Source organism: Leuresthes tenuis, unplaced genomic scaffold, assembly GCF_036924035.1.
Source record: "Leuresthes tenuis unplaced genomic scaffold, fLeuTen1.0.hap1 SCAF_9, whole genome shotgun sequence".
NCBI lineage: Eukaryota > Metazoa > Chordata > Actinopteri > Atheriniformes > Atherinopsidae > Leuresthes > Leuresthes tenuis.
Window position 1 is genome coordinate 19,473,802 of NW_027325363.1, and position 24,538 is coordinate 19,498,339.

The 24,538-nt window shown below is 41.7% G+C and overlaps 33 non-coding genes across 33 annotated transcripts; all 33 read right to left on the reverse strand.

Annotated features, from left to right (window-relative positions):
• Nucleotides 1-241: 241 nt before the first annotated feature.
• trnas-aga (transfer RNA serine (anticodon AGA)) lies at nt 242-323 on the reverse strand. Its single transcript has one exon. It is a non-coding gene; the product is annotated as a tRNA-Ser (tRNA).
• A 457-nt stretch (nt 324-780) lies between these two features.
• On the reverse strand, nt 781-862 carry trnas-aga (transfer RNA serine (anticodon AGA)). Its single transcript has one exon. It is a non-coding gene; the product is annotated as a tRNA-Ser (tRNA).
• A 503-nt stretch (nt 863-1,365) lies between these two features.
• On the reverse strand, nt 1,366-1,447 carry trnas-uga (transfer RNA serine (anticodon UGA)). Its single transcript has one exon. It is a non-coding gene; the product is annotated as a tRNA-Ser (tRNA).
• A 503-nt stretch (nt 1,448-1,950) lies between these two features.
• trnas-aga (transfer RNA serine (anticodon AGA)) lies at nt 1,951-2,032 on the reverse strand. The gene has a single exon. It is a non-coding gene; the product is annotated as a tRNA-Ser (tRNA).
• A 503-nt stretch (nt 2,033-2,535) lies between these two features.
• Nucleotides 2,536-2,617, reverse strand: trnas-aga (transfer RNA serine (anticodon AGA)). The gene has a single exon. It is a non-coding gene; the product is annotated as a tRNA-Ser (tRNA).
• A 457-nt stretch (nt 2,618-3,074) lies between these two features.
• trnas-aga (transfer RNA serine (anticodon AGA)) lies at nt 3,075-3,156 on the reverse strand. The gene has a single exon. It is a non-coding gene; the product is annotated as a tRNA-Ser (tRNA).
• A 503-nt stretch (nt 3,157-3,659) lies between these two features.
• trnas-uga (transfer RNA serine (anticodon UGA)) lies at nt 3,660-3,741 on the reverse strand. Its single transcript has one exon. It is a non-coding gene; the product is annotated as a tRNA-Ser (tRNA).
• Nucleotides 3,742-4,244: 503 nt separating this feature from the next.
• trnas-aga (transfer RNA serine (anticodon AGA)) lies at nt 4,245-4,326 on the reverse strand. The gene has a single exon. It is a non-coding gene; the product is annotated as a tRNA-Ser (tRNA).
• Nucleotides 4,327-4,829: 503 nt separating this feature from the next.
• trnas-aga (transfer RNA serine (anticodon AGA)) lies at nt 4,830-4,911 on the reverse strand. Its single transcript has one exon. It is a non-coding gene; the product is annotated as a tRNA-Ser (tRNA).
• Nucleotides 4,912-5,369: 458 nt separating this feature from the next.
• Nucleotides 5,370-5,451, reverse strand: trnas-aga (transfer RNA serine (anticodon AGA)). Its single transcript has one exon. It is a non-coding gene; the product is annotated as a tRNA-Ser (tRNA).
• Nucleotides 5,452-5,954: 503 nt separating this feature from the next.
• On the reverse strand, nt 5,955-6,036 carry trnas-aga (transfer RNA serine (anticodon AGA)). Its single transcript has one exon. It is a non-coding gene; the product is annotated as a tRNA-Ser (tRNA).
• Nucleotides 6,037-6,539: 503 nt separating this feature from the next.
• On the reverse strand, nt 6,540-6,621 carry trnas-aga (transfer RNA serine (anticodon AGA)). Its single transcript has one exon. It is a non-coding gene; the product is annotated as a tRNA-Ser (tRNA).
• A 457-nt stretch (nt 6,622-7,078) lies between these two features.
• On the reverse strand, nt 7,079-7,160 carry trnas-aga (transfer RNA serine (anticodon AGA)). The gene has a single exon. It is a non-coding gene; the product is annotated as a tRNA-Ser (tRNA).
• A 503-nt stretch (nt 7,161-7,663) lies between these two features.
• On the reverse strand, nt 7,664-7,745 carry trnas-aga (transfer RNA serine (anticodon AGA)). The gene has a single exon. It is a non-coding gene; the product is annotated as a tRNA-Ser (tRNA).
• A 458-nt stretch (nt 7,746-8,203) lies between these two features.
• trnas-aga (transfer RNA serine (anticodon AGA)) lies at nt 8,204-8,285 on the reverse strand. Its single transcript has one exon. It is a non-coding gene; the product is annotated as a tRNA-Ser (tRNA).
• A 457-nt stretch (nt 8,286-8,742) lies between these two features.
• On the reverse strand, nt 8,743-8,824 carry trnas-aga (transfer RNA serine (anticodon AGA)). Its single transcript has one exon. It is a non-coding gene; the product is annotated as a tRNA-Ser (tRNA).
• Nucleotides 8,825-9,282: 458 nt separating this feature from the next.
• On the reverse strand, nt 9,283-9,364 carry trnas-aga (transfer RNA serine (anticodon AGA)). The gene has a single exon. It is a non-coding gene; the product is annotated as a tRNA-Ser (tRNA).
• Nucleotides 9,365-10,407: 1,043 nt separating this feature from the next.
• trnas-aga (transfer RNA serine (anticodon AGA)) lies at nt 10,408-10,489 on the reverse strand. Its single transcript has one exon. It is a non-coding gene; the product is annotated as a tRNA-Ser (tRNA).
• A 1,408-nt stretch (nt 10,490-11,897) lies between these two features.
• On the reverse strand, nt 11,898-11,979 carry trnas-aga (transfer RNA serine (anticodon AGA)). The gene has a single exon. It is a non-coding gene; the product is annotated as a tRNA-Ser (tRNA).
• Nucleotides 11,980-12,802: 823 nt separating this feature from the next.
• On the reverse strand, nt 12,803-12,884 carry trnas-cga (transfer RNA serine (anticodon CGA)). The gene has a single exon. It is a non-coding gene; the product is annotated as a tRNA-Ser (tRNA).
• An 806-nt stretch (nt 12,885-13,690) lies between these two features.
• trnas-aga (transfer RNA serine (anticodon AGA)) lies at nt 13,691-13,772 on the reverse strand. The gene has a single exon. It is a non-coding gene; the product is annotated as a tRNA-Ser (tRNA).
• An 823-nt stretch (nt 13,773-14,595) lies between these two features.
• trnas-cga (transfer RNA serine (anticodon CGA)) lies at nt 14,596-14,677 on the reverse strand. Its single transcript has one exon. It is a non-coding gene; the product is annotated as a tRNA-Ser (tRNA).
• A 1,391-nt stretch (nt 14,678-16,068) lies between these two features.
• On the reverse strand, nt 16,069-16,150 carry trnas-aga (transfer RNA serine (anticodon AGA)). Its single transcript has one exon. It is a non-coding gene; the product is annotated as a tRNA-Ser (tRNA).
• A 458-nt stretch (nt 16,151-16,608) lies between these two features.
• trnas-aga (transfer RNA serine (anticodon AGA)) lies at nt 16,609-16,690 on the reverse strand. Its single transcript has one exon. It is a non-coding gene; the product is annotated as a tRNA-Ser (tRNA).
• A 503-nt stretch (nt 16,691-17,193) lies between these two features.
• trnas-aga (transfer RNA serine (anticodon AGA)) lies at nt 17,194-17,275 on the reverse strand. Its single transcript has one exon. It is a non-coding gene; the product is annotated as a tRNA-Ser (tRNA).
• Nucleotides 17,276-17,733: 458 nt separating this feature from the next.
• Nucleotides 17,734-17,815, reverse strand: trnas-aga (transfer RNA serine (anticodon AGA)). Its single transcript has one exon. It is a non-coding gene; the product is annotated as a tRNA-Ser (tRNA).
• A 457-nt stretch (nt 17,816-18,272) lies between these two features.
• On the reverse strand, nt 18,273-18,354 carry trnas-aga (transfer RNA serine (anticodon AGA)). Its single transcript has one exon. It is a non-coding gene; the product is annotated as a tRNA-Ser (tRNA).
• Nucleotides 18,355-18,811: 457 nt separating this feature from the next.
• trnas-aga (transfer RNA serine (anticodon AGA)) lies at nt 18,812-18,893 on the reverse strand. The gene has a single exon. It is a non-coding gene; the product is annotated as a tRNA-Ser (tRNA).
• A 458-nt stretch (nt 18,894-19,351) lies between these two features.
• On the reverse strand, nt 19,352-19,433 carry trnas-aga (transfer RNA serine (anticodon AGA)). Its single transcript has one exon. It is a non-coding gene; the product is annotated as a tRNA-Ser (tRNA).
• Nucleotides 19,434-20,477: 1,044 nt separating this feature from the next.
• trnas-aga (transfer RNA serine (anticodon AGA)) lies at nt 20,478-20,559 on the reverse strand. Its single transcript has one exon. It is a non-coding gene; the product is annotated as a tRNA-Ser (tRNA).
• An 823-nt stretch (nt 20,560-21,382) lies between these two features.
• Nucleotides 21,383-21,464, reverse strand: trnas-cga (transfer RNA serine (anticodon CGA)). Its single transcript has one exon. It is a non-coding gene; the product is annotated as a tRNA-Ser (tRNA).
• Nucleotides 21,465-22,270: 806 nt separating this feature from the next.
• Nucleotides 22,271-22,352, reverse strand: trnas-aga (transfer RNA serine (anticodon AGA)). Its single transcript has one exon. It is a non-coding gene; the product is annotated as a tRNA-Ser (tRNA).
• Nucleotides 22,353-23,175: 823 nt separating this feature from the next.
• Nucleotides 23,176-23,257, reverse strand: trnas-cga (transfer RNA serine (anticodon CGA)). Its single transcript has one exon. It is a non-coding gene; the product is annotated as a tRNA-Ser (tRNA).
• Nucleotides 23,258-24,538: the final 1,281 nt, after the last annotated feature.

Consider the following 24,538-nt stretch of genomic DNA (forward strand, 5'->3'; position numbering starts at 1 on the left):
GCATTTAAGGTAGTTTTACAGACACTAGAGTTTTTGTTAAATGAACAATGATAAGGAACATACTATGTGCATTTGTATTTTCCCAATTATCAAAGGGGCTAAGGAACAGACCAATTGTGTAATATCCTCGGAGTCGAGAAAGGAGCATGTGTTCTGCTTTCGGTATGACGGTTCTCCATTACTTACCATTTAAGGAAACAGGTCAGTTCGGCAAACAGCAACCCTTAGTTAAGAGAATCAACGTTGTTGGCAGGACTTGAACCTACGCGGGGAAACCCCAATGGATTTCTAATCCATCGCCTTAACCTCTCGGCCACAACAACTTGCTGACATAGATCAAAAGATTCAAAGAAAAGCATACGTCAACAGATATTATTATTCTTTCGGTATGACGGTTCTCCATTTCTTATCCATCGCCTTAAACTCTCGGCCATGACAACTTTCTGGCCATTTGGTAGACCAATAGATGGTGTACAACAGAATGACTGAAAAACAAAAAGAACCAAGGTTTAGCAATGCACAGTTTAGTTCCAGACCTCAACCAAAACGATACACCTTTCAGTGGGCGCCATTGAAAGCCCCAAGGTATTAAGGTAGTTTTACAGACACTAGAGTTTTTGTTAAATGAACAATGACAAGGAACATACTATGTGCATTTGTATTTTCCCAATTATCAAAGGGGCTAAGGAACAGACCAATCGGTATGACGGTTCTCCATTTCTTACCATTTATGGCAGCAGGTCAGTTCGGCAAACAGCAACCCTTAGTTAAGAGAATCAACGTTGTTGGCAGGACTGGAACCTGCGCGGGGAAACCCCAATTGATTTCTAATCCATCGCCTTAACCTCTCGGCCACAACAACTTGCTGACATAGATCAAAAGGTTCAAAGAAAAGCATACGTCAACAGATATTATTATTCTTTCGGTATGACGGTTCTCCATTTCTTATCCATCGCCTTAAACTCTCGGCCATGACAACTTTCTGGCCATTTGGTAGACCAATAGATGGTGTACAAGAGAATGACTGGAAAACAAAAAGAACCAGGGTTTAGCAATGCACAGTTTAGTTCCAGACCTCAACCAAAACGATACACCTTTCAGTGGGCGCCATTGAAACCCCCAAGGCATTTAAGGTAGTTTTACAGACACTAGAGTTTTTGTTAAATGAACAATGACAAGGAACATACTATGTGCATTTGTATTTTCCCAATTATCAAAGGGGCTAAGGAAAAGACCAATTTTGTAATATCCTCGGAGTCGAGAAAGGAGCATGTGTTCTGCTTTCGGTATGACGGTTCTCCATTACTTACCATTTAAGGAAACAGGTCAGTTCGGCAAACAGCAAACCTTAGTTAAGAGAATCAACGTTGTTGGCAGGACTCCAACCTGCGCGGGGAAACCCCAATGGATTTCAAATCCATCGCCTTAACCTCTCGGCCACAACAACTTGCTGACATAGATCAAAAGGTTCAAAGAAAAGTATATTTCAACAGATATTATTATTCTTTCGGTATGACGGTTCTCCATTTCTTATCCATCGCCTTAAACTCTCGGCCATGACAACTTTCTGGCCATTTGGTAGACCAATAGATGGTGTATAACAGAATGACTGAAAAACAAAAAGAACCAGGGTTTAGCAATGCACAGTTTAGTTCCAGACCTCAACCAAAACGATACACCTTTCAGTGGGCGCCATTGAAACCCCCAAGGCATTTAAGGTAGTTTTACAGACACTAGAGTTTTTGTTAAATGAACAATGACAAGGAACATACTATGTGCATTTGTATTTTCCCAATTATCAAAGGGGCTAAGGAACAGACCAATTGTGTAATATCCTCGGAGTCGAGAAAGGAGCATGTGTTCTGCTTTCGATATGACGGTTCTCCATTACTTACCAATTAAGGAAACAGGTCAGTTCGGCAAACAGCAACCCTTAGTTAAGATAATCAACATTGTTGGCAGGACTTGAACCTACGCGGGGAAACCCCAATGGATTTCTAATCCATCGCCTTAACCTCTCGGCCACAACAACTTGCTGACATAGATCAAAAGGTTCAAAGAAAAGTATATTTCAACAGATATTATTATTCTTTCGGTATGACGGTTCTCCATTTCTTATCCATCGCCTTAAACTCTCGGCCATGACAACTTTCTGGCCATTTGGTAGACCAATAGATGGTGTATAACAGAATGACTGAAAAACAAAAAGAACCAGGGTTTAGCAATGCACAGTTTAGTTCCAGACCTCAACCAAAACGATACACCTTTCAGTGGGCGCCATTGAAACCCCCAAGGCATTTAAGGTAGTTTTACAGACACTAGAGTTTTTGTTAAATGAACAATGACAAGGAACATACTATGTGCATTTGTATTTTCCCAATTATCAAAGGGGCTAAGGAACAGACCAATTGTGTAATATCCTCGGAGTCGAGAAAGGAGCATGTGTTCTGCTTTCGGTATGACGGTTCTCCATTACTTACCATTTAAGGAAACAGGTCAGTTCGGCAAACAGCAACCCTTAGTTAAGAGAATCAACGTTGTTGGCAGGACTTGAACCTACGCGGGGAAACCCCAATGGATTTCTAATCCATCGCCTTAACCTCTCGGCCACAACAACTTGCTGACATAGATCAAAAGATTCAAAGAAAAGCATACGTCAACAGATATTATTATTCTTTCGGTATGACGGTTCTCCATTTCTTATCCATCGCCTTAAACTCTCGGCCATGACAACTTTCTGGCCATTTGGTAGACCAATAGATGGTGTACAACAGAATGACTGAAAAACAAAAAGAACCAAGGTTTAGCAATGCACAGTTTAGTTCCAGACCTCAACCAAAACGATACACCTTTCAGTGGGCGCCATTGAAAGCCCCAAGGTATTAAGGTAGTTTTACAGACACTAGAGTTTTTGTTAAATGAACAATGACAAGGAACATACTATGTGCATTTGTATTTTCCCAATTATCAAAGGGGCTAAGGAACAGACCAATCGGTATGACGGTTCTCCATTTCTTACCATTTATGGCAGCAGGTCAGTTCGGCAAACAGCAACCCTTAGTTAAGAGAATCAACGTTGTTGGCAGGACTGGAACCTGCGCGGGGAAACCCCAATTGATTTCTAATCCATCGCCTTAACCTCTCGGCCACAACAACTTGCTGACATAGATCAAAAGGTTCAAAGAAAAGCATACGTCAACAGATATTATTATTCTTTCGGTATGACGGTTCTCCATTTCTTATCCATCGCCTTAAACTCTCGGCCATGACAACTTTCTGGCCATTTGGTAGACCAATAGATGGTGTACAAGAGAATGACTGGAAAACAAAAAGAACCAGGGTTTAGCAATGCACAGTTTAGTTCCAGACCTCAACCAAAACGATACACCTTTCAGTGGGCGCCATTGAAACCCCCAAGGCATTTAAGGTAGTTTTACAGACACTAGAGTTTTTGTTAAATGAACAATGACAAGGAACATACTATGTGCATTTGTATTTTCCCAATTATCAAAGGGGCTAAGGAAAAGACCAATTTTGTAATATCCTCGGAGTCGAGAAAGGAGCATGTGTTCTGCTTTCGGTATGACGGTTCTCCATTACTTACCATTTAAGGAAACAGGTCAGTTCGGCAAACAGCAAACCTTAGTTAAGAGAATCAACGTTGTTGGCAGGACTCCAACCTGCGCGGGGAAACCCCAATGGATTTCAAATCCATCGCCTTAACCTCTCGGCCACAACAACTTGCTGACATAGATCAAAAGGTTCAAAGAAAAGTATATTTCAACAGATATTATTATTCTTTCGGTATGACGGTTCTCCATTTCTTATCCATCGCCTTAAACTCTCGGCCATGACAACTTTCTGGCCATTTGGTAGACCAATAGATGGTGTATAACAGAATGACTGAAAAACAAAAAGAACCAGGGTTTAGCAATGCACAGTTTAGTTCCAGACCTCAACCAAAACGATACACCTTTCAGTGGGCGCCATTGAAACCCCCAAGGCATTTAAGGTAGTTTTACAGACACTAGAGTTTTTGTTAAATGAACAATGACAAGGAACATACTATGTGCATTTGTATTTTCCCAATTATCAAAGGGGCTAAGGAACAGACCAATTGTGTAATATCCTCGGAGTCGAGAAAGGAGCATGTGTTCTGCTTTCGATATGACGGTTCTCCATTACTTACCAATTAAGGAAACAGGTCAGTTCGGCAAACAGCAACCCTTAGTTAAGATAATCAACATTGTTGGCAGGACTTGAACCTACGCGGGGAAACCCCAATGGATTTCTAATCCATCGCCTTAACCTCTCGGCCACAACAACTTGCTGACATAGATCAAAAGGTTCAAAGAAAAGTATATTTCAACAGATATTATTATTCTTTCGGTATGACGGTTCTCCATTTCTTATCCATCGCCTTAAACTCTCGGCCATGACAACTTTCTGGCCATTTGGTAGACCAATAGATGGTGTATAACAGAATGACTGAAAAACAAAAAGAACCAGGGTTTAGCAATGCACAGTTTAGTTCCAGACCTCAACCAAAACGATACACCTTTCAGTGGGCGCCATTGAAACCCCCAAGGCATTTAAGGTAGTTTTACAGACACTAGAGTTTTTGTTAAATGAACAATGACAAGGAACATACTATGTGCATTTGTATTTTCCCAATTATCAAAGGGGCTAAGGAACAGACCAATTGTGTAATATCCTCGGAGTCGAGAAAGGAGCATGTGTTCTGCTTTCGGTATGACGGTTCTCCATTACTTACCATTTAAGGAAACAGGTCAGTTCGGCAAACAGCAACCCTTAGTTAAGAGAATCAACGTTGTTGGCAGGACTCGAACCTACGCGGGGAAACCCCAATGGATTTCTAATCCATCGCCTTAACCTCTCGGCCACAACAACTTGCTGACATAGATCAAAAGGTTCAAAGAAAAGCATACGTCAACAGATATTTTTATTCTTTCGGTATAACGGTTCTCCATTTCTTATCCATCGCCTTAATCTCTCGGCCACGACAACTTTCTGGCCTTTTGGTAGACCAATAGATGGTCTATAACAGAATGACTGGAGAACTAAAAGAACCAAGGTTTAGCAATGCACAGTTTAGTTCCAGACCTCAACCAAAACGATACACCTTTCAGTGGGCGCCATTGAAAGCCCCAAGGCATTTAAGGTAGTTTTACAGACACTAGAGTTTTTGTTAAATGAACAATGACAGAGAACATACTATGTGCATTTGTATTTTCCCAATTATCAAAAAGGCTAAGGAACAGACCGATCGGTATGACGGTTCTCCATTTCTTACCATTCATGGCAACAGGTCAGTTCGGCAAACAGCAACCCTTAGTTAAGAGAATCAACGTTGTTGGTAGGACTCGAACCTACGCGGGGAAACCCCAATGGATTTCTAATCCATCGCCTTAACCTCTCGGCCACAACAACTTGCTGACATAGATCAAAAGGTTCAAAGAAAAGCATACGTCAACAGATATTTTTATTCTTTCGGTATAACCGTTCTCCATTTCTTATCCATCGCCTTAATCTCTCGGCCACGACAACTTTCTGGCCTTTTGGTAGACCAATAGATGGTCTATAACAGAATGACTAGAAAACTAAAAGAACCAAGGTTTAGCAATGCACAGTTTAGTTCCAGACCTCAACCAAAACGATACACCTTTCAGTGGGCGCCATTGAAACCCCCAAGGCATTTAAGGTAGTTTTACAGACACTAGAGTTTTTGTTAAATGAACAATGACAAGGAACATACTATGTGCATTTGTATTTTCCCAATTATCAAAGGGGCTAAGGAACAGACCAATTGTGTAATATCCTCGGAGTCGAGAAAGGAGCATGTGTTCTGCTTTCGATATGACGGTTCTCCATTACTTACCAATTAAGGAAACAGGTCAGTTCGGCAAACAGCAACCCTTAGTTAAGATAATCAACATTGTTGGCAGGACTTGAACCTACGCGGGGAAACCCCAATGGATTTCTAATCCATCGCCTTAACCTCTCGGCCACAACAACTTGCTGACATAGATCAAAAGGTTCAAAGAAAAGTATATTTCAACAGATATTATTATTCTTTCGGTATGACGGTTCTCCATTTCTTATCCATCGCCTTAAACTCTCGGCCATGACAACTTTCTGGCCATTTGGTAGACCAATAGATGGTGTACAACAGAATGACTGAAAAACAAAAAGAACCAGGGTTTAGCAATGCACAGTTTAGTTCCAGACCTCAACCAAAACGATACACCTTTCAGTGGGCGCCATTGAAACCCCCAAGGCATTTAAGGTAGTTTTACAGACACTAGAGTTTTTGTTAAATGAACAATGATAAGGAACATACTATGTGCATTTGTATTTTCCCAATTATCAAAGGGGCTAAGGAACAGACCAATTGTGTAATATCCTCGGAGTCGAGAAAGGAGCATGTGTTCTGCTTTCGGTATGACGGTTCTCCATTACTTACCATTTAAGGAAACAGGTCAGTTCGGCAAACAGCAACCCTTAGTTAAGAGAATCAACGTTGTTGGCAGGACTTGAACCTACGCGGGGAAACCCCAATGGATTTCTAATCCATCGCCTTAACCTCTCGGCCACAACAACTTGCTGACATAGATCAAAAGATTCAAAGAAAAGCATACGTCAACAGATATTATTATTCTTTCGGTATGACGGTTCTCCATTTCTTATCCATCGCCTTAAACTCTCGGCCATGACAACTTTCTGGCCATTTGGTAGACCAATAGATGGTGTACAACAGAATGACTGAAAAACAAAAAGAACCAAGGTTTAGCAATGCACAGTTTAGTTCCAGACCTCAACCAAAACGATACACCTTTCAGTGGGCGCCATTGAAAGCCCCAAGGTATTAAGGTAGTTTTACAGACACTAGAGTTTTTGTTAAATGAACAATGACAAGGAACATACTATGTGCATTTGTATTTTCCCAATTATCAAAGGGGCTAAGGAACAGACCAATCGGTATGACGGTTCTCCATTTCTTACCATTTATGGCAGCAGGTCAGTTCGGCAAACAGCAACCCTTAGTTAAGAGAATCAACGTTGTTGGCAGGACTGGAACCTGCGCGGGGAAACCCCAATTGATTTCTAATCCATCGCCTTAACCTCTCGGCCACAACAACTTGCTGACATAGATCAAAAGGTTCAAAGAAAAGCATACGTCAACAGATATTATTATTCTTTCGGTATGACGGTTCTCCATTTCTTATCCATCGCCTTAAACTCTCGGCCATGACAACTTTCTGGCCATTTGGTAGACCAATAGATGGTGTACAAGAGAATGACTGGAAAACAAAAAGAACCAGGGTTTAGCAATGCACAGTTTAGTTCCAGACCTCAACCAAAACGATACACCTTTCAGTGGGCGCCATTGAAACCCCCAAGGCATTTAAGGTAGTTTTACAGACACTAGAGTTTTTGTTAAATGAACAATGACAAGGAACATACTATGTGCATTTGTATTTTCCCAATTATCAAAGGGGCTAAGGAAAAGACCAATTTTGTAATATCCTCGGAGTCGAGAAAGGAGCATGTGTTCTGCTTTCGGTATGACGGTTCTCCATTACTTACCATTTAAGGAAACAGGTCAGTTCGGCAAACAGCAACCCTTAGTTAAGAGAATCAACGTTGTTGGCAGGACTCGAACCTACGCGGGGAAACCCCAATGGATTTCTAATCCATCGCCTTAACCTCTCGGCCACAACAACTTGCTGACATAGATCAAAAGGTTCAAAGAAAAGCATACGTCAACAGATATTTTTATTCTTTCGGTATAACGGTTCTCCATTTCTTATCCATCGCCTTAATCTCTCGGCCACGACAACTTTCTGGCCTTTTGGTAGACCAATAGATGGTCTATAACAGAATGACTGGAGAACTAAAAGAACCAAGGTTTAGCAATGCACAGTTTAGTTCCAGACCTCAACCAAAACGATACACCTTTCAGTGGGCGCCATTGAAACCCCCAAGGCATTTAAGGTAGTTTTACAGACACTAGAGTTTTTGTTAAATGAACAATGACAGAGAACATACTATGTGCATTTGTATTTTCCCAATTATCAAAGGGGCTAAGGAACAGACCGATCGGTATGACGGTTCTCCATTTCTTACCATTCATGGCAACAGGTCAGTTCGGCAAACAGCAACCCTTAGTTAAGAGAATCAACGTTGTTGGCAGGACTTGAACCTACGCGGGGAAACCCCAATGGATTTCTAATCCATCGCCTTAACCTCTCGGCCACAACAACTTGCTGACATAGATCAAAAGGTTCAAAGAAAAGCATACGTCAACAGATATTATTATTCTTTCGGTATGACGGTTCTCCATTTCTTATCCATCGCCTTAAACTCTCGGGCATGACAACTTTCTGGCCATTTGGTAGACCAATAGATGGTGTACAACAGAATGACTGAAAAACAAAAAGAACCAAGGTTTAGCAATGCACAGTTTAGTTCCAGACCTCAACCAAAACGATACACCTTTCAGTGGGCGCCATTGAAAGCCCCAAGGTATTAAGGTAGTTCTACAGACACTAGAGTTTTTGTTAAATGAACAATGACAAGGAACATACTATGTGCATTTGTATTTTCCCAATTATCAAAGGGGCTAAGGAACAGACCAATCGGTATGACGGTTCTCCATTTCTTACCATTTATGGCAGCAGGTCAGTTCGGCAAACAGCAACCCTTAGTTAAGAGAATCAACGTTGTTGGCAGGACTGGAACCTGCGCGGGGAAACCCCAATTGATTTCTAATCCATCGCCTTAACCTCTCGGCCACAACAACTTGCTGACATAGATCAAAAGGTTCAAAGAAAAGCATACGTCAACAGATATTATTATTCTTTCGGTATGACGGTTCTCCATTTCTTATCCATCGCCTTAAACTCTCGGCCATGACAACTTTCTGGCCATTTGGTAGACCAATAGATGGTGTACAAGAGAATGACTGGAAAACAAAAAGAACCAGGGTTTAGCAATGCACAGTTTAGTTCCAGACCTCAACCAAAACGATACACCTTTCAGTGGGCGCCATTGAAACCCCCAAGGCATTTAAGGTAGTTTTACAGACACTAGAGTTTTTGTTAAATGAACAATGACAAGGAACATACTATGTGCATTTGTATTTTCCCAATTATCAAAGGGGCTAAGGAACAGACCAATCGGTATGACGGTTCTCAATTTCTTAACATTTATGGCAGCAGGTCAGTTCGGCAAACAGCAACCCTTAGTTAAGAGAATCAACGTTGTTGGCAGGACTGGAACCTGCGCGGGGAAACCCCAATTGATTTCTAATCCATCGCCTTAACCTCTCGGCCACAACAACTTGCTGACATAGATCAAAAGGTTCAAAGAAAAGCATACGTCAACAGATATTTTTATTCTTTCGGTATAACGGTTCTCCATTTCTTATCCATCGCCTTAATCTCTCGGCCACGACAACTTTCTGGCCTTTTGGTAGACCAATAGATGGTCTATAACAGAATGACTGGAGAACTAAAAGAACCAAGGTTTAGCAATGCACAGTTTAGTTCCAGACCTCAACCAAAACGATACACCTTTCAGTGGGCGCCATTGAAAGCCCCAAGGCATTTAAGGTAGTTTTACAGACACTAGAGTTTTTGTTAAATGAACAATGACAGAGAACATACTATGTGCATTTGTATTTTCCCAATTATCAAAGGGGCTAAGGAACAGACCGATCGGTATGACGGTTCTCCATTTCTTACCATTCATGGCAACAGGTCAGTTCGGCAAACAGCAACCCTGAGTTAATAGAATCAACGTTGTTGGCAGGACTGGAACCTGCGCGGGGAAACCCCAATGGATTTCTAATCCATCGCCTTAACCTCTCGGCCACAAAAACTTGCTGACATAGATCAAAAGGTTCAAAGAAAAGCATACGTCAACAGATATTATTATTCTTTCGGTATGACGGTTCTCCATTTCTTATCCATCGCCTTAAACTCTCGGCCATGACAACTTTCTGGCCATTTGGTAGACCAATAGATGGTGTACAACAGAATGACTGAAAAACAAAAAGAACCAGGGTTTAGCAATGCACAGTTTAGTTCCAGACCTCAACCAAAACGATACACCTTTCAGCGGGCGCCATTGAAACCCCCAAGGCATTTAAGGTAGTTTTACAGACACTAGAGTTTTTGTTAAATGAACAATGACAAGGAACATACTATGTGCATTTGCATTTTCCCAATTATCAAAGGGGCTAAGGAACAGACCAATTGTGTAATATCCTCGGAGTCGAGAAAGGAGCATGTGTTCTGCTTTCGGTATGACGATTCTCCATTACTTACCATTTAAGGAAACAGGTCAGTTCGGCAAACAGCAACCCTTAGTTAAGATAATCAACATTGTTGGCAGGACTTGAACCTACGCGGGGAAACCCCAATGGATTTCTAATCCATCGCCTTAACCTCTCGGCCACAACAACTTGCTGACATAGATCAAAAGGTTCAAAGAAAAGTATATTTCAACAGATATTATTATTCTTTCGGTATGACGGTTCTCCATTTCTTATCCATCGCCTTAAACTCTCGGCCATGACAACTTTCTGGCCATTTGGTAGACCAATAGATGGTGTACAACAGAATGACTGAAAAACAAAAAGAACCAGGGTTTAGCAATGCACAGTTTAGTTCCAGACCTCAACCAAAACGATACACCTTTCAGTGGGCGCCATTGAAACCCCCAAGGCATTTAAGGTAGTTTTACAGACACTAGAGTTTTTGTTAAATGAACAATGACAGAGAAAATACTATGTGCATTTGTATTTTCCCAATTATCAAAGGGGCTAAGGAACAGACCAATTGTGTAATATCCTCGGAGTCTAGAAAGGAGCATGTGTTCTGCTTTCGGTATGACGGTTCTCCACTTAAAGAAGCCGGTCAGTTCGGCAAACAGCAATCCTGAGTTAAGAGAATCAACGTTGTTGGCAGGACTCCAACCTGCGTGGGGAAACCCCATTGGATTTCTAATCCATCGCCTTAATCTCTTGGCCACGACAACTTTCTGGCCTTTTGGTAGACCAATAGATGGTCTACAACAGAATGACTGGAAAACAAAAAGAACCAAGGTTTAGCAACATTTGTATTTTCCTAATTATCAAGGGGGTAAAGGAACTGACCAATTGTTTAATATCCTAGGAGTCGAGAAAGGAGCATGTGTTCTGCTTTCGGTATGACGGTTCTCCATTTCTTAACATTTAAGGCAGCAGGTCAGTTTGGCAAACAGCAACCCTGAGTTAAGAGAATCAACGTTGTTGGCAGGACTGGAACCTGCGCGGGGAAACCCCAATGGATTTCTAATCCATCGCCTTAACCTCTCGGCCACAAAAACTTGCTGACATAGATCAAAAGGTTCAAAGAAAAGCATACGTCAACAGATATTATTATTCTTTCGGTATGACGGTTCTCCATTTCTTATCCATCGCCTTAAACTCTCGGCCATGACAACTTTCTGGCCATTTGGTAGACCAATAGATGGTGTACAACAGAATGACTGAAAAACAAAAAGAACCAGGGTTTAGCAATGCACAGTTTAGTTCCAGACCTCAACCAAAACGATACACCTTTCAGCGGGCGCCATTGAAACCCCCAAGGCATTTAAGGTAGTTTTACAGACACTAGAGTTTTTGTTAAATGAACAATGACAAGGAACATACTATGTGCATTTGCATTTTCCCAATTATCAAAGGGGCTAAGGAACAGACCAATTGTGTAATATCCTCGGAGTCGAGAAAGGAGCATGTGTTCTGCTTTCGGTATGACGATTCTCCATTACTTACCATTTAAGGAAACAGGTCAGTTCGGCAAACAGCAACCCTTAGTTAAGATAATCAACATTGTTGGCAGGACTTGAACCTACGCGGGGAAACCCCAATGGATTTCTAATCCATCGCCTTAACCTCTCGGCCACAACAACTTGCTGACATAGATCAAAAGGTTCAAAGAAAAGTATATTTCAACAGATATTATTATTCTTTCGGTATGACGGTTCTCCATTTCTTATCCATCGCCTTAAACTCTCGGCCATGACAACTTTCTGGCCATTTGGTAGACCAATAGATGGTGTACAACAGAATGACTGAAAAACAAAAAGAACCAGGGTTTAGCAATGCACAGTTTAGTTCCAGACCTCAACCAAAACGATACACCTTTCAGTGGGCGCCATTGAAACCCCCAAGGCATTTAAGGTAGTTTTACAGACACTAGAGTTTTTGTTAAATGAACAATGACAGAGAAAATACTATGTGCATTTGTATTTTCCCAATTATCAAAGGGGCTAAGGAACAGACCAATTGTGTAATATCCTCGGAGTCTAGAAAGGAGCATGTGTTCTGCTTTCGGTATGACGGTTCTCCACTTAAAGAAGCCGGTCAGTTCGGCAAACAGCAATCCTGAGTTAAGAGAATCAACGTTGTTGGCAGGACTCCAACCTGCGTGGGGAAACCCCATTGGATTTCTAATCCATCGCCTTAATCTCTTGGCCACGACAACTTTCTGGCCTTTTGGTAGACCAATAGATGGTCTACAACAGAATGACTGGAAAACAAAAAGAACCAAGGTTTAGCAACATTTGTATTTTCCTAATTATCAAGGGGGTAAAGGAACTGACCAATTGTTTAATATCCTAGGAGTCGAGAAAGGAGCATGTGTTCTGCTTTCGGTATGACGGTTCTCCATTTCTTAACATTTAAGGCAGCAGGTCAGTTTGGCAAACAGCAACCCTGAGTTAAGAGAATCAACGTTGTTGGCAGGACTCGAACCTGCGCGGGGAAACCCCAACGGATTTCGAATCCATCGCCTTAACCTCTCGGCCACAACAACTTGGTAGCATACATCAAAAGGTTAAAAAAAAGCATACGTCAACAGATATTAGTTCTACAAGCAATTATACCTCCATTGAATATAAGCATATACGGCAACAGATAGTCTACGACAGAATGACTGAAAAACATCGCCTTGACCAAAGTCCTGTGCAATGGCTTGGGAGTCAAACCCAAGTCATCAGCTTGGAGAGCAGCTCGACTCACCATTTTAACCTCCATGGTATTTCAGCATTGGCGCCATTGAAATGGGCGCCAATGACACGATTTCTATAGACACTGAAATTTTGTTAAACGATGACAGAGAACATACTATGTGCATTTGTATTTTCCTAATTATCAAGGGGGCAAAGGAACAGACCAATTGTTTAATATCCTAGGAGTCGAGAAAGGAGGATGTGTTCTTCTTTCGGTATGACGGTTCTCCATTTCTTATCCATCGCCTTAATCTCTCTGCCACGACAACTTTCTGACCTTTTGGTAGACCAATAGATGGTCTACAACAGAATGACTGGAAAACAAAAAGAACCAGGGTTTAGCAATGCACAGTTTAGTTCCAGACCTCAACCAAAATGATACACCTTTCAGTGGGCGCCATTGAAAGCCCCAAGGCATTTAAGGTAGTTTTACAGACACTAGAGTTTTTGTTAAATGAACAATGACAGAGAACATACTCTGTGCATTTGTATTTTCCCAATTATCAAAGGGGCTAAGGAACAGACCAATCGGTATGACGGTTCTCCATTTCTTACCATTTATGGCAACAGGTCAGTTAGGCAAACAGCAATCCTGAGTTAAGAGAATCAACGTTGTTGGCAGGACTGGAACCTGCGCGGGGAAACCCCAATGGATTTCTAATCCACCGCCTTAACCTCTCGGCCACAAAAACTTGCTGACATAGATCAAAAGGTTCAAAGAAAAGCATACGTCAACAGATATTATTACTCTTTCGGTATGACGGTTCTCCATTTCTTATCCATCGCCTTAAACTCTCGGCCATGACAACTTTCTGGCCATTTGGTAGACCAATAGATGGTGTACAACAGAATGACTGAAAAACAAAAAGAACCAGGGTTTAGCAATGCACAGTTTAGTTCCAGACCTCAACCAAAACGATACACCTTTCAGTGGGCGCCATTGAAAGCCCCAAGGCATTTAAGGTAGTTTTACAGACGCTAGAGTTTTTGTTAAATGAACAATGACAGAGAACATACTATGTGCATTTGTATTTTCCCAATTATCAAAGGGGCTAAGGAACAGACCAATTGTGTAATATCCTCGGAGTCTAGAAAGGAGCATGTGTTCTGCTTTCGGTATGACGGTTCTCCACTTAAAGAAGCCGGTCAGTTCGGCAAACAGCAATCCTGAGTTAAGAGAATCAACGTTGTTGGCAGGACTCCAACCTGCGTGGGGAAACCCCAATGGATTTCTAATCCATCGCCTTAATCTCTTGGCCACGACAACTTTCTGGCCTTTTGGTAGACCAATAGATGGTCTACAACAGAATGACTGGAAAACAAAAAGAACCAAGGTTTAGCAACATTTGTATTTTCCTAATTATCAAGGGGGTAAAGGAACTGACCAATTGTTTAATATCCTAGGAGTCGAGAAAGGAGCATGTGTTCTGCTTTCGGTATGACGGTTCTCCATTTCTTACCATTTAAGGGAGCAGGTCAGTTTGGCAAACAGCAACCCTGAGTTAAGATAATCAACGTTGTTGGCAGGACTCGAACCTGCGCGGGGAAACCCCAACGGATTTCGAATCCATCGCCTTAACCTCTCGGCCACAACAACTTGGTAACATACATCAAAAGGTTAAAAAAAAGCATACGTCAACAGATATTAGTTCTACAAGCAATTATACCTCCATTGAATATAAGCATATACGGCAACAGATAGTCTACGACAGAATGACTGAAAAACATCGCCTTGACCAAAGTCCTGTGCAATGGCTTGGGAGTCAAACCCAAGTCATCAGCTTGGAGAGCAGCTCGACTCACCATTTTAACCTCCATGGTATTTCAGCATTGGCGCCATTGAAATGGGCGCCAATGACACGATTTCTATAGACACTGAATTTTTGTTAAACGATGACAGAGAACATACTATGTGCATTTGTATTTTCCTAATTATCAAGGGGGCAAAGGAACAGACCAATTGTTTAATATCCTAGGAGTCGAGAAAGGAGCATGTGTTCTTCTTTCGGTATGACGGTTCTCCATTTCTTATCCATTGCCTTAATCTCTCTGCCACGACAACTTTCTGGCCTTTTGGTAGACCAATAGATGGTCTACAACAGAATGACTGGAAAACAAAAAGAACCAGGGTTTAGCAATGCACAGTTTAGTTCCAGACCTCAACCAAAACGATACACCTTTCAGTGGGCGCCATTGAAAGCCCCAAGGCATTTAAGGTAGTTTTACAGACACTAGAGTTTTTGTTAAATGAACAATGACAGAGAACATACTATGTGCATTTGTATTTTCCCAATTATCAAAGGGGCTAAGGAACAGACCAATCGGTATGACGGTTCTCCATTTCTTACCATTTATGGCAACAGGTCAGTTAGGCAAACAGCAATCCTGAGTTAAGAGAATCAACGTTGTTGGCAGGACTGGAACCTGCGCGGGGAAACCCCAATGGATTTCTAATCCATCGCCTTAACCTCTCGGCCACAAAAACTTGCTGACATAGATCAAAAGGTTCAAAGAAAAGCATACGTCAACAGATATTATTACTCTTTCGGTATAACCGTTCTCCATTTCTTATCCATCGCCTTAATCTCTCGGCCACGACAACTTTCTGGCCTTTTGGTAGACCAATAGATGGTCTATAACAGAATGACTAGAAAACTAAAAGAACCAAGGTTTAGCAATGCACAGTTTAGTTCCAGACCTCAACCAAAACGATACACCTTTCAGTGGGCGCCATTGAAACCCCCAAGGCATTTAAGGTAGTTTTACAGACACTAGAGTTTTTGTTAAATGAACAATGACAAGGAACATACTATGTGCATTTGTATTTTCCCAATTATCAAAGGGGCTAAGGAACAGACCAATTGTGTAATATCCTCGGAGTCGAGAAAGGAGCATGTGTTCTGCTTTCGACATGACGGTTCTCCATTACTTACCAATTAAGGAAACAGGTCAGTTCGGCAAACAGCAACCCTTAGTTAAGATAATCAACATTGTTGGCAGGACTTGAACCTACGCGGGGAAACCCCAATGGATTTCTAATCCATCGCCTTAACCTCTCGGCCACAACAACTTGCTGACATAGATCAAAAGGTTCAAAGAAAAGTATATTTCAACAGATATTATTATTCTTTCGGTATGACGGTTCTCCATTTCTTATCCATCGCCTTAAACTCTCGGCCATGACAACTTTCTGGCCATTTGGTAGACCAATAGATGGTGTACAACAGAATGACTGAAAAACAAAAAGAACCAGGGTTTAGCAATGCACAGTTTAGTTCCAGACCTCAACCAAAACGATACACCTTTCAGTGGGCGCCATTGAAACCCCCAAGGCATTTAAGGTAGTTTTACAGACACTAGAGTTTTTGTTAAATGAACAATGATAAGGAACATACTATGTGCATTTGTATTTTCCCAATTATCAAAGGGGCTAAGGAACAGACCAATCGGTATGACGGTTCTCCATTTCTTACCATTTATGGCAGCAGGTCAGTTCGGCAAACAGCAACCCTTAGTTAAGAGAATCAACGTTGTTGGCAGGACTGGAACCTGCGCGGGGAAACCCCAATTGATTTCTAATCCATCGCCTTAACCTCTCGGCCACAACAACTTGCTGACATAGATCAAAAGGTTCAAAGAAAAGCATACGTCAACAGATATTATTATTCTTTCGGTATGACGGTTCTCCATTTCTTATCCATCGCCTTAAACTCTCGGCCATGACAACTTTCTGGCCATTTGGTAGACCAATAGATGGTGTACAAGAGAATGACTGGAAAACAAAAAGAACCAGGGTTTAGCAATGCACAGTTTAGTTCCAGACCTCAACCAAAACGATACACCTTTCAGTGGGCGCCATTGAAACCCCCAAGGCATTTAAGGTAGTTTTACAGACACTAGAGTTTTTGTTAAATGAACAATGACAAGGAACATACTATGTGCATTTGTATTTTCCCAATTATCAAAGGGGCTAAGGAAAAGACCAATTTTGTAATATCCTCGGAGTCGAGAAAGGAGCATGTGTTCTGCTTTCGGTATGACGGTTCTCCATTACTTACCATTTAAGGAAACAGGTCAGTTCGGAAAACAGCAACCCTTAGTTAAGAGAATCAACGTTGTTGGCAGGACTCGAACCTACGCGGGGAAACCCCAATGGATTTCTAATCCATCGCCTTAACCTCTCGGCCACAACAACTTGCTGACATAGATCAAAAGGTTCAAAAAAAAGCATACGTCAACAGATATTTTTATTCTTTCGGTATAACGGTTCTCCATTTCTTATCCATCGCCTTAATCTCTCGGCCACGACAACTTTCTGGCCTTTTGGTAGACCAATAGATGGTCTATAACAGAATGACTGGAGAACTAAAAGAACCAAGGTTTAGCAATGCACAGTTTAGTTCCAGACCTCAACCAAAACGATACACCTTTCAGTGGGCGCCATTGAAACCCCCAAGGCATTTAAGGTAGTTTTACAGACACTAGAGTTTTTGTTAAATGAACAATGACAGAGAACATACTATGTGCATTTGTATTTTCCCAATTATCAAAGGGGCTAAGGAACAGACCGATCGGTATGACGGTTCTCCATTTCTTACCATTCATGGCAACAGGTCAGTTCGGCAAACAGCAACCCTTAGTTAAGAGAATCAACGTTGTTGGCAGGACTTGAACCTACGCGGGGAAACCCCAATGGATTTCTAATCCATCGCCTTAACCTCTCGGCCACAACAACTTGCTGACATAGATCAAAAGGTTCAAAGAAAAGCATACGTCAACAGATATTATTATTCTTTCGGTATGACGGTTCTCCATTTCTTATCCATCGCCTTAAACTCTCGGGCATGACAACTTTCTGGCCATTTGGTAGACCAATAGATGGTGTACAACAGAATGACTGAAAAACAAAAAGAACCAAGGTTTAGCAATGCACAGTTTAGTTCCAGACCTCAACCAAAACGATACACCTTTCAGTGGGCGCCATTGAAAGCCCCAAGGTATTAAGGTAGTTCTACAGACACTAGAGTTTTTGTTAAATGAACAATGACAAGGAACATACTATGTGCATTTGTATTTTCCCAATTATCAAAGGGGCTAAGGAACAGACCAATCGGTATGACGGTTCTCCATTTCTTACCATTTATGGCAGCAGGTCAGTTCGGCAAACAGCAACCCTTAGTTAAGAGAATCAACGTTGTTGGCAGGACTGGAACCTGCGCGGGGAAACCCCAATTGATTTCTAATCCATCGCCTTAACCTCTCGGCCACAACAACTTGCTGACATAGATCAAAAGGTTCAAAGAAAAGCATACGTCAACAGATATTATTATTCTTTCGGTATGACGGTTCTCCATTTCTTATCCATCGCCTTAAACTCTCGGCCATGACAACTTTCTGGCCATTTGGTAGACCAATAGATGGTGTACAACAGAATGACTGAAAAACAAAAAGAACCAAGGTTTAGCAATGCACAGTTTAGTTCCAGACCTCAACCAAAACGATACACCTTTCAGTGGGCGCCATTGAAAGCCCCAAGGTATTAAGGTAGTTCTACAGACACTAGAGTTTTTGTTAAATGAACAATGACAAGGAACATACTATGTGCATTTGTATTTTCCCAATTATCAAAGGGGCTAAGGAACAGACCAATCGGTATGACGGTTCTCCATTTCTTACCATTTATGGCAGCAGGTCAGTTCGGCAAACAGCAACCCTTAGTTAAGAGAATCAACGTTGTTGGCAGGACTGGAACCTGCGCGGGGAAACCCCAATTGATTTCTAATCCATCGCCTTAACCTCTCGGCCACAACAACTTGCTGACATAGATCAAAAGGTTCAAAGAAAAGCATACGTCAACAGATATTATTATTCTTTCGGTATGACGGTTCTCCATTTCTTATCCATCGCCTTAAACTCTCGGCCATGACAACTTTCTGGCCATTTGGTAGACCAATAGATGGTGTACAAGAGAATGACTGGAAAACAAAAAGAACCAGGGTTTAGCAATGCACAGTTTAGTTCCAGACCTCAACCAAAACGATACACCTTTCAGTGGGCGCCATTGAAACCCCCAAGGCATTTAAGGTAGTTTTACAGACACTAGAGTTTTTGTTAAATGAACAATGACAAGGAACATACTATGTGCATTTGTATTTTCCCAATTATCAAAGGGGCTAAGGAACAGACCAATCGGTATGACGGTTCTCAATTTCTTAACATTTATGGCAGCAGGTCAGTTCGGCAAACAGCAACCCTTAGTTAAGAGAATCAACGTTGTTGGCAGGACTGGAACCTGCGCGGGGAAACCCCAATTGATTTCTAATCCATCGCCTTAACCTCTCGGCCACAACAACTTGCTGACATAGATCAAAAGGTTCAAAGAAAAGCATACGTCAACAGATATTTTTATTCTTTCGGTATAACGGTTCTCCATTTCTTATCCATCGCCTTAATCTCTCGGCCACGACAACTTTCTGGCCTTTTGGTAGACCAATAGATGGTCTATAACAGAATGACTGGAGAACTAAAAGAACCAAGGTTTAGCAATGCACAGTTTAGTTCCAGACCTCAACCAAAACGATACACCTTTCAGTGGGCGCCATTGAAAGCCCCAAGGCATTTAAGGTAGTTTTACAGACACTAGAGTTTTTGTTAAATGAACAATGACAGAGAACATACTATGTGCATTTGTATTTTCCCAATTATCAAAGGGGCTAAGGAACAGACCGATCGGTATGACGGTTCTCCATTTCTTACCATTCATGGCAAAAGGGTCAGTTCGGCAAACAGCAACCCTGAGTTAAGAGAATCAACGTTGTTGGCAGGACTGGAACCTGCGCGGGGAAACCCCAATGGATTTCTAATCCATCGCCTTAACCTCTCGGCCACAAAAACTTGCTGACATAGATCAAAAGGTTCAAAGAAAAGCATACGTCAACAGATATTATTATTCTTTCGGTATGACGGTTCTCCATTTCTTATCCATCGCCTTAAACTCTCGGCCATGACAACTTTCTGGCCATTTGGTAGACCAATAGATGGTGTACAACAGAATGACTGAAAAACAAAAAGAACCAGGGTTTAGCAATGCACAGTTTAGTTCCAGACCTCAACCAAAACGATACACCTTTCAGCGGGCGCCATTGAAACCCCCAAGGCATTTAAGGTAGTTTTACAGACACTAGAGTTTTTGTTAAATGAACAATGACAAGGAACATACTATGTGCATTTGCATTTTCCCAATTATCAAAGGGGCTAAGGAACAGACCAATTGTGTAATATCCTCGGAGTCGAGAAAGGAGCATGTGTTCTGCTTTCGGTATGACGATTCTCCATTACTTACCATTTAAGGAAACAGGTCAGTTCGGCAAACAGCAACCCTTAGTTAAGATAATCAACATTGTTGGCAGGACTTGAACCTACGCGGGGAAACCCCAATGGATTTCTAATCCATCGCCTTAACCTCTCGGCCACAACAACTTGCTGACATAGATCAAAAGGTTCAAAGAAAAGTATATTTCAACAGATATTATTATTCTTTCGGTATGACGGTTCTCCATTTCTTATCCATCGCCTTAAACTCTCGGCCATGACAACTTTCTGGCCATTTGGTAGACCAATAGATGGTGTACAACAGAATGACTGAAAAACAAAAAGAACCAGGGTTTAGCAATGCACAGTTTAGTTCCAGACCTCAACCAAAACGATACACCTTTCAGTGGGCGCCATTGAAACCCCCAAGGCATTTAAGGTAGTTTTACAGACACTAGAGTTTTTGTTAAATGAACAATGACAGAGAAAATACTATGTGCATTTGTATTTTCCCAATTATCAAAGGGGCTAAGGAACAGACCAATTGTGTAATATCCTCGGAGTCTAGAAAGGAGCATGTGTTCTGCTTTCGGTATGACGGTTCTCCACTTAAAGAAGCCGGTCAGTTCGGCAAACAGCAATCCTGAGTTAAGAGAATCAACGTTGTTGGCAGGACTCCAACCTGCGTGGGGAAACCCCATTGGATTTCTAATCCATCGCCTTAATCTCTTGGCCACGACAACTTTCTGGCCTTTTGGTAGACCAATAGATGGTCTACAACAGAATGACTGGAAAACAAAAAGAACCAAGGTTTAGCAACATTTGTATTTTCCTAATTATCAAGGGGGTAAAGGAACTGACCAATTGTTTAATATCCTAGGAGTCGAGAAAGGAGCATGTGTTCTGCTTTCGGTATGACGGTTCTCCATTTCTTAACATTTAAGGCAGCAGGTCAGTTTGGCAAACAGCAACCCTGAGTTAAGAGAATCAACGTTGTTGGCAGGACTCGAACCTGCGCGGGGAAACCCCAACGGATTTCGAATCCATCGCCTTAACCTCTCGGCCACAACAACTTGGTAGCATACATCAAAAGGTTAAAAAAAAGCATACGTCAACAGATATTAGTTCTACAAGCAATTATACCTCCATTGAATATAAGCATATACGGCAACAGATAGTCTACGACAGAATGACTGAAAAACATCGCCTTGACCAAAGTCCTGTGCAATGGCTTGGGAGTCAAACCCAAGTCATCAGCTTGGAGAGCAGCTCGACTCACCATTTTAACCTCCATGGTATTTCAGCATTGGCGCCATTGAAATGGGCGCCAATGACACGATTTCTATAGACACTGAAATTTTGTTAAACGATGACAGAGAACATACTATGTGCATTTGTATTTTCCTAATTATCAAGGGGGCAAAGGAACAGACCAATTGTTTAATATCCTAGGAGTCGAGAAAGGAGGATGTGTTCTTCTTTCGGTATGACGGTTCTCCATTTCTTATCCATCGCCTTAATCTCTCTGCCACGACAACTTTCTGGCCTTTTGGTAGACCAATAGATGGTCTACAACAGAATGACTGGAAAACAAAAAGAACCAGGGTTTAGCAATGCACAGTTTAGTTCCAGACCTCAACCAAAATGATACACCTTTCAGTGGGCGCCATTGAAAGCCCCAAGGCATTTAAGGTAGTTTTACAGACACTAGAGTTTTTGTTAAATGAACAATGACAGAGAACATACTCTGTGCATTTGTATTTTCCCAATTATCAAAGGGGCTAAGGAACAGACCAATCGGTATGACGGTTCTCCATTTCTTACCATTTATGGCAACAGGTCAGTTAGGCAAACAGCAATCCTGAGTTAAGAGAATCAACGTTGTTGGCAGGACTGGAACCTGCGCGGGGAAACCCCAATGGATTTCTAATCCACCGCCTTAACCTCTCGGCCACAAAAACTTGCTGACATAGATCAAAAGGTTCAAAGAAAAGCATACGTCAACAGATATTATTACTCTTTCGGTATGACGGTTCTCCATTTCTTATCCATCGCCTTAAACTCTCGGCCATGACAACTTTCTGGCCATTTGGTAGACCAATAGATGGTGTACAACAGAATGACTGAAAAACAAAAAGAACCAGGGTTTAGCAATGCACAGTTTAGTTCCAGACCTCAACGAAAACGATACACCTTTCAGTGGGCGCCATTGAAAGCCCCAAGGCATTTAAGGTAGTTTTACAGACGCTAGAGTTTTTGTTAAATGAACAATGACAGAGAACATACTATGTGCATTTGTATTTTCCCAATTATCAAAGGGGCTAAGGAACAGACCAATTGTGTAATATCCTCGGAGTCTAGAAAGGAGCATGTGTTCTGCTTTCGGTATGACGGTTCTCCACTTAAAGAAGCCGGTCAGTTCGGCAAACAGCAATCCTGAGTTAAGAGAATCAACGTTGTTGGCAGGACTCCAACCTGCGTGGGGAAACCCCAATGGATTTCTAATCCATCGCCTTAATCTCTTGGCCACGACAACTTTCTGGCCTTTTGGTAGACCAATAGATGGTCTACAACAGAATGACTGGAAAACAAAAAGAACCAAGGTTTAGCAACATTTGTATTTTCCTAATTATCAAGGGGGTAAAGGAACTGACCAATTGTTTAATATCCTAGGAGTCGAGAAAGGAGCATGTGTTCTGCTTTCGGTATGACGGTTCTCCATTTCTTACCATTTAAGGGAGCAGGTCAGTTTGGCAAACAGCAACCCTGAGTTAAGATAATCAACGTTGTTGGCAGGACTCGAACCTGCGCGGGGAAACCCCAACGGATTTCGAATCCATCGCCTTAACCTCTCGGCCACAACAACTTGGTAACATACATCAAAAGGTTAAAAAAAAGCATACGTCAACAGATATTAGTTCTACAAGCAATTATACCTCCATTGAATATAAGCATATACGGCAACAGATAGTCTACGACAGAATGACTGAAAAACATCGCCTTGACCAAAGTCCTGTGCAATGGCTTGGGAGTCAAACCCAAGTCATCAGCTTGGAGAGCAGCTCGACTCACCATTTTAACCTCCATGGTATTTCAGCATTGGCGCCATTGAAATGGGCGCCAATGACACGATTTCTATAGACACTGAATTTTTGTTAAACGATGACAGAGAACATACTATGTGCATTTGTATTTTCCTAATTATCAAGGGGGCAAAGGAACAGACCAATTGTTTAATATCCTAGGAGTCGAGAAAGGAGCATGTGTTCTTCTTTCGGTATGACGGTTCTCCATTTCTTATCCATTGCCTTAATCTCTCTGCCACGACAACTTTCTGGCCTTTTGGTAGACCAATAGATGGTCTACAACAGAATGACTGGAAAACAAAAAGAACCAGGGTTTAGCAATGCACAGTTTAGTTCCAGACCTCAACCAAAACGATACACCTTTCAGTGGGCGCCATTGAAAGCCCCAAGGCATTTAAGGTAGTTTTACAGACACTAGAGTTTTTGTTAAATGAACAATGACAGAGAACATACTATGTGCATTTGTATTTTCCCAATTATCAAAGGGGCTAAGGAACAGACCAATCGGTATGACGGTTCTCCATTTCTTACCATTTATGGCAACAGGTCAGTTAGGCAAACAGCAATCCTGAGTTAAGAGAATCAACGTTGTTGGCAGGACTGGAACCTGCGCGGGGAAACCCCAATGGATTTCTAATCCATCGCCTTAACCTCTCGGCCACAAAAACTTGCTGACATAGATCAAAAGGTTCAAAGAAAAGCATACGTCAACAGATATTATTACTCTTTCGGTATGACAGTTCTCCATTTCTTATCCATCGCCTTAAACTCTCGGCCATGACAACTTTCTGGCCATTTGGTAGACCAATAGATGGTGTACAACAGAATGACTGAAAAACAAAAAGAACCAGGGTTTAGCAATGCACAGTTTAGTTCCAGACCTCAACGAAAGCGATACACCTTTCAGTGGGCGCCATTGAAAGCCCCAAGGCATTTAAGGTAGTTTTACAGACACTAGAGTTTTTGTTAAATGAACAATGACAGAGAACATACTATGTGCATTTGTATTTTCCCAATTATCAAAGGGGCTAAGGAACAGACCAATTGTGTAATATCCTCGG